This window comes from Sorex araneus, chromosome X, assembly GCF_027595985.1.
Source record: "Sorex araneus isolate mSorAra2 chromosome X, mSorAra2.pri, whole genome shotgun sequence".
Taxonomy (NCBI): Eukaryota; Metazoa; Chordata; class Mammalia; order Eulipotyphla; family Soricidae; genus Sorex; species Sorex araneus.
Window position 1 is genome coordinate 125,067,889 of NC_073313.1, and position 6,000 is coordinate 125,073,888.

A 6,000-nucleotide genomic window follows, 5' to 3' on the forward strand; every position below is an offset into this window, starting at 1 on the left:
ATGCCAGCATTATATTTTCTATATCTTTTATAAAATGGATTTTCATCAGTTTGTGTCTATATGTTACTACAACACATTCTACATGAGCAACTCCAGAGATCTATACTGATTTCCTAGTACTGTCCTTGTTAAATATGATCATATTTCACAGTAACAGGTGCTATCAAAGTTAATAGGGCTCCATAACTATGTCTTGATTTAATGACAATGTAATTTAATGACAGTGTGAAGTATGCAACTTGGGATTTTCATTATCTGCAACCTTTTCTTGTTGAAAGCCCCTTTCTATGATATTGTAAAACACTTTTCTTTGATGCTTCACGCCTGACCAATATTTAAGCATATCATAAGACAAAGTTGAAGTAGCACAACTTTTCAGATACTGGTTTACACAGGAATATATTTTATATTAAACTCAGAGTAATATTTCATATGATAAGTTTCTTAGACTTACAGAAAAAATTATAGCTTTCTAGGAATTAGTAGCTTCATTAATTTTGAACTTAGATATAGTATTTTTATTGTACTGTGTTGATTATATAAGTAACTCATTTTGCACTCAAGTGTTTAAATTAGTATTTACATATAAATTTAAATATATATTAAAATATTACTAAAGAAACTTCCATTTTCTTCTATCTTAAAGATATGTGATTTCAGGAATTGCTATAGATGTCATATCATGTGCTTATTAAGTCACTTGCTACTATTATTAATAGTATTATTAATAATAGTTTCCAGAAAAAGATTACTGGATGCCTTGCAAAGTAGTGTATGTGACTCTTTATTTTTGATAATTCAGGGCAATTCTGGTAAAATTCACGTTTGTTAAAAATGGTACATGGTGCATGAATGGGATATTTTTTAATCAGAGTTTATTAACTGAAAAAAATCTCTGTGTTAAGTAATCTCATAAAAATTTACAATAAGAAAAGTGAATATTAGATAATATCCTTATATAGAGATATGCAAATTTAAGGTGCAGTGTGATCAAATGCCTTATTAAAGTATAAGCAGTGAAGACATATTTCAAAATCATTTCAACTTTTTCCCTTTCTCAAGTTTTCTAAATTTGCTTCCACAACTCTCATGACTATAAAACTGCTTTTGCTTAGTAAGCTCATCATAATTTTAACATAACCTGAACTGGGGAGCAATCATAAACCTTCAACATATCTTATTAAGTTTATATTGATTACCATGATTTTATAAATATGTATGTTTTTAATATATTTTATATAATATACATATGTTCACTTCTTCTTTTAGTAAAATAGCCAGGATATAGAAACTACCCAAATGTCCAATAGAAGACAAATTTGAAAACTAGCAGTGGCATCTATAAACAATGAATGAAATGCAACCAAAAATAAATAAATAAAGTAATGCAGTTTACAGAACCTTAGATGAAATTGGTGGGTATCGTACTGAGTAAAAAAGCAAGTTGGATATAGAATTATCTAAGTCATCTGTAGTGTATATAGAAACAAATCAAGGGTGTGTATATTATCAATCAATAATATACCTGTGGCACTAAATTACAGATTTGAGACTGTTATGCTCTGGTAGTAGTGATGAAATTGTCTGGAAGTAAATAGGAGAATAGGTGAAGTTAACAATATGCACCAAAATATGATATTCAATCAACAAGTAGTGAGGAAATTAGTGGGGGAGGACTTTTGAATGATAAGTAACAAAGAAATAGGGAAGAAGGGTCATGGGGACATTAAGAAAGTGAATATTAACCTTTATATTCATATAAATACATCTTCATATTAACATTTATATTAATACAAACATCAGTGATGGGGTTGCACAGCAACATGTCACATTAGTATTATAAAGTTAAGCATTACTGTAATCCCACTAGCTAAGCTACAAAACATGCATTTTATAAAGGTAGTTAAATTTAAAGACTGGGGCAATAGCACAGCTGGTAGGGCATTTGCCTGGACACGGCCAACCCAGGTGCGATTCCTCCATTTATCAGAGAGCCCAGCAAGCTACTGAGAGTATCCTGCCCACACGGCAGACCCTGGCAAGCTCCTCATGGCATATTGGGTATGCCAAAAACAGTAATAATGAGTCTCACAATGGAGTCATTACTGGTGCCTGCTCAAGCAAATTGATGAACAATGGGACGGCAGTGCTATAGTGCTACAGTGCAGTTAAATTTAAATTGTACAAATTGTAGACTTGATATGTTATATAATATTGGTATATTGTCATTGTTATGATAGTATCACTGGTATCACTTGTCATCTCGTTGATCTCCAGTGTGCTTGAGTGGGCACCAGTAACATCTCCATTTGTCTCTGTTCTGTACTAGTGTAGCCCAATGGTATATGGTGGTCAAAGTTGGCCAGCATTTGTGCCGCTTGGCTAATGTTTGGCGTTATGAGAATGATGTCATCAGTGAAGCAGAGGTGGTGTAATTGCCAGTAAGCTACCAAGAGTATCCCACACACATGGCAGAGCCTAGCAAGCTACCCATGGCGTATTCAATATGCCAACAGCAATAACAACAATTGGCCTCATTCAACTGACACTGAAAGAGCCCTCAATACAGCAGCGTTAAGAAAGATGAGCAAGGTGAGTCTGAAAAAATCTCAGGGACGAACTAGACTGCCAAAACGAAGAAAGACTAAAATGATTGTCTGTACTTTTAACACATGTATGCTGGTATCAGAAGCATCCATCGAGGACCTGATAGTGCAAGTGCAGAAAATCAAGTACGACATCATTGGTCTGACTGAAATGAAAAGACGTCAATCACATCATGCCATTTTCGACACTGGAGAAGAATTGTTCCTCAGAACATGCAACAACAGAGGTGTTGGTGGCGTTGGTGTCCTTGTCAACACGAACTTGGCCATGAGCACTGATTCATTCGAAGGCCTAACAACCTGAATTGGACGATTACGCTTGAATAGATGTGGCTCACTGCCTGCAGTTTCTATCTTTGTCGTCTACGCACAAACATCCAACTATGATAAAGAAGAAATTGAGAGGTTTTATATGGAACTAGAGAAGTTCTATAAAGAAGACCACACCTTCTACAAGATCATTGTTGGTGATTTTAATGCCAAAATAGGTCACCCGAAGAACTCCACATTGGAACTCATGGCCTAGAATGGAACGATCAGGGTGGCAGACTGTCTGAATTCATCATGTTGACCAAGACCATTCATGATAACTCACAGTTCCAGAAGGCCAAATCTAAACACTGGACATGGGAGTCTCCCGGTAGACAGTTCCACAGTGAAATTGACCACATCATATAAAATTGAACGTTTTGCCTGACCGATGTCGCTGTTGTCTCAAAATTCCAAACGGGATCAGACCACTGTCTCCTTCGTGCAAAATTCTATTTCACAGAGCAGGGAGAAAGGACTGCAAAATTTAAGTCTAAGAAGGCAACTCCCAGAATGACCACCAACTGGGAGCTCTTTGGCACTATTGCATCAATGTAGGAAGATGCCGTCCTTGACAACATCGACAAGGAATACAATCGACTGGTTCAGCACCTCCATGACTGTGTGAAGAATGTGGAGAGTGAGAAAGCCACAAACAGATGCCTCTCTTTGAAAACTCTCACGCTCATTTGTCAAAGTTGTTTGGCGCAAGTCTCAGGCAACCACAAGCTAACATTTGAGCTCGCAAAGGTGTGCAGAGATGCAATAAAGGAAGACCTCAAAGAGAGAAGAGCAGCAGTGTTTGCCTATGTGGCAAAAGCCGGAAAAAGTATTCACAATTCTTGCCTGTCCTTCACCAACTACAAGACCAAGATGACTGCCCACCGACATCCTGATGGATCTATCACATCTTCCAGAAGGGCAATGGAGAGGATTATTCACGACTTCTACTCGGATCTCTTTGACAGCCATGTCCACCTGCCCACATACCAAATTCCGCAAGATGGATATGTTGTTCCCAATGTCCTCGCTTTTGAAATCCGATATGCCATTTTGTTGGTAAAGAAGCATACAGCACCTGGTCTGGACAAGGTCAGACCCAAACACCTGAAGAATCTGCTGCCATTACAATACCATGAAAGTAGAAATTAATCACAAAAATAAAATAGGGAAAACCTTCAATACTTGGAATCTGAACAAAACACTGCTGATCAATAATTGAATCAAAGAGGAAATCAAGGAAGAAGTAAAAATATTCTTTGAAACTAAAGAGAATGAAGACACAAACTCCCAGAATCTATAGGATAAATCAAGAGCTGTACTATTGGGGTGGGAGCTTGGGATATTTGTAGCAATGCAGGTAACCACCTATTTAAAAATTGTTAGCATTTTAGACTTTAATGGAAGTGATTGCGTATAACATGTGCCACTTTTTGTTATAATTATCTCATGATAATGTCCTATACCCAACCATGTTTTTTAAAGTGGCAAGACTTCATTATTTATCACACTATTCCATTGTGTGAGTATATCTTTTCTTTTTTTTATTGAATCACCATGAGAACAATTAGAAAGTTTTCCAGTCTAAGTCTCGGTCATACAATGATCAAACACCTATTCTTCCACCACGAAGAACATCAGTATACCACCCATCCCACCCCTCCACGCCTATGTGGCAAATAATTTCCACCTCACTCTCTGTCCACTTTCGCCACATTCAATATTTTGACAAAAGACCCACCATTATTATTTGGAATTTTCCCCAACAATCAGACCTGCCAAAAAGGCATTGTTAGATAATTTGTTTTCTATTGCTGATATGAAGAGCATTTTGGATTTCTGATATTTTAGTAATAAGTCTGGAGGGATTTCTGCCAAAAGCCACTGGGTTCCAAGATTGTTTTGTGTGCCTCTCGATCATGGCTGTTCAGGAGCCAGGAGCCATTCATGGGCAGCAACTTGGGGCCTCATCAGGGTGGGAAGAGGGGCTGGTTCCACCTTCCATCCCGTGAGGCCCCACGTGTCATGTCACTGCAGTCTCATACCTGGCTGTCCAACAGGCTCTGAAAAGGTGGTGGCCACTGCACCACTGGGCAGAAAAGGCAGAAGGGACAAACACCTTTCCCCATCTGTGGTGGCACGGCACCATAGTTTAATGCTCAGTCCAGACGCAGTTCTGCCAGAAGCCGCTGGGTTCTGAGATTGGTCTGTGTGTCTCTGGGCTCATGGTCATTCAGGAGCCAGGAGCCTTTCATGGGTGGCAACTCTGGGCCTCCTCGGGGCGGGGAGAGGGGCCAGTTCTACCCCTCATCACGCAAGGCCCCGAGTGTAATTTCAACACTCTCTCTCTAATTTTGGGCAGGGGCAGATGCTAGATCATTTATTTTCCATTGCTCACTTTGCATATCATGAAAGGTTGAGTGGCTGCAGAAGCAGCCACATGCTTTGGAGGAATATTCTTGATAGCCACATACCGGAGCATGCTTGTAGAAGCTCATGGTCACTGAGATTCCATCTGGAAAAGGTGGGGAAACTGCACCTGTTCCATTTGGGGCGTCCCAGATATATCGGCTCATTATGGGTCCCAGAGAATTCTCCAGTGTTGTGGTGCTCACCGGGTTTCTTCAATGATGAGTGTGGCAAGAGGGCACGACTTTTGCCTGGTGGAGGCACAACTTCCCACGTCAGGGTCAGACTGGGAGCCAGGATGGAACTTCCCGGTTGCAGTGCCACCATGCATTTTGGAGGAATAGTCCAGATAGCCACATACTGGAGCATGCTTATAGAAGCTTATGGTTGCTGGGATTCCATCTGGAGAAGGCTGGGAGACTGCATCTGCTCCATCTGGGGCGTCCTGGAGACATTGACTCAGTATAGCCCAGAGAATTCTCCGGTGTTGTAGTGCCCACTGGGTTTCTTCACTTGAGTGAGTATTCTGTCTTATATATGATACATCTATCATATACTGTTTTTGTATTTATTCTTTCATCCAATGAAGGACATTTAGGCTGTTCTATGTAATGCTGATATAAACATGGGAAACTCAATACCTCTTAGAAACATTCTTTGCATTTCTTTTGTGTAT

The 6,000-nt window shown here is 39.3% G+C and overlaps 1 pseudogene; it reads right to left on the bottom strand.

Moving 5' to 3' along the window:
• The window catches only part of LOC105943118 (60S ribosomal protein L17-like), a 39,766-nt pseudogene extending 34,275 nt beyond the window's left edge, over positions 1-5,491 (bottom strand).
• Between the last annotated feature and the right edge of the window lie 509 nt (positions 5,492-6,000).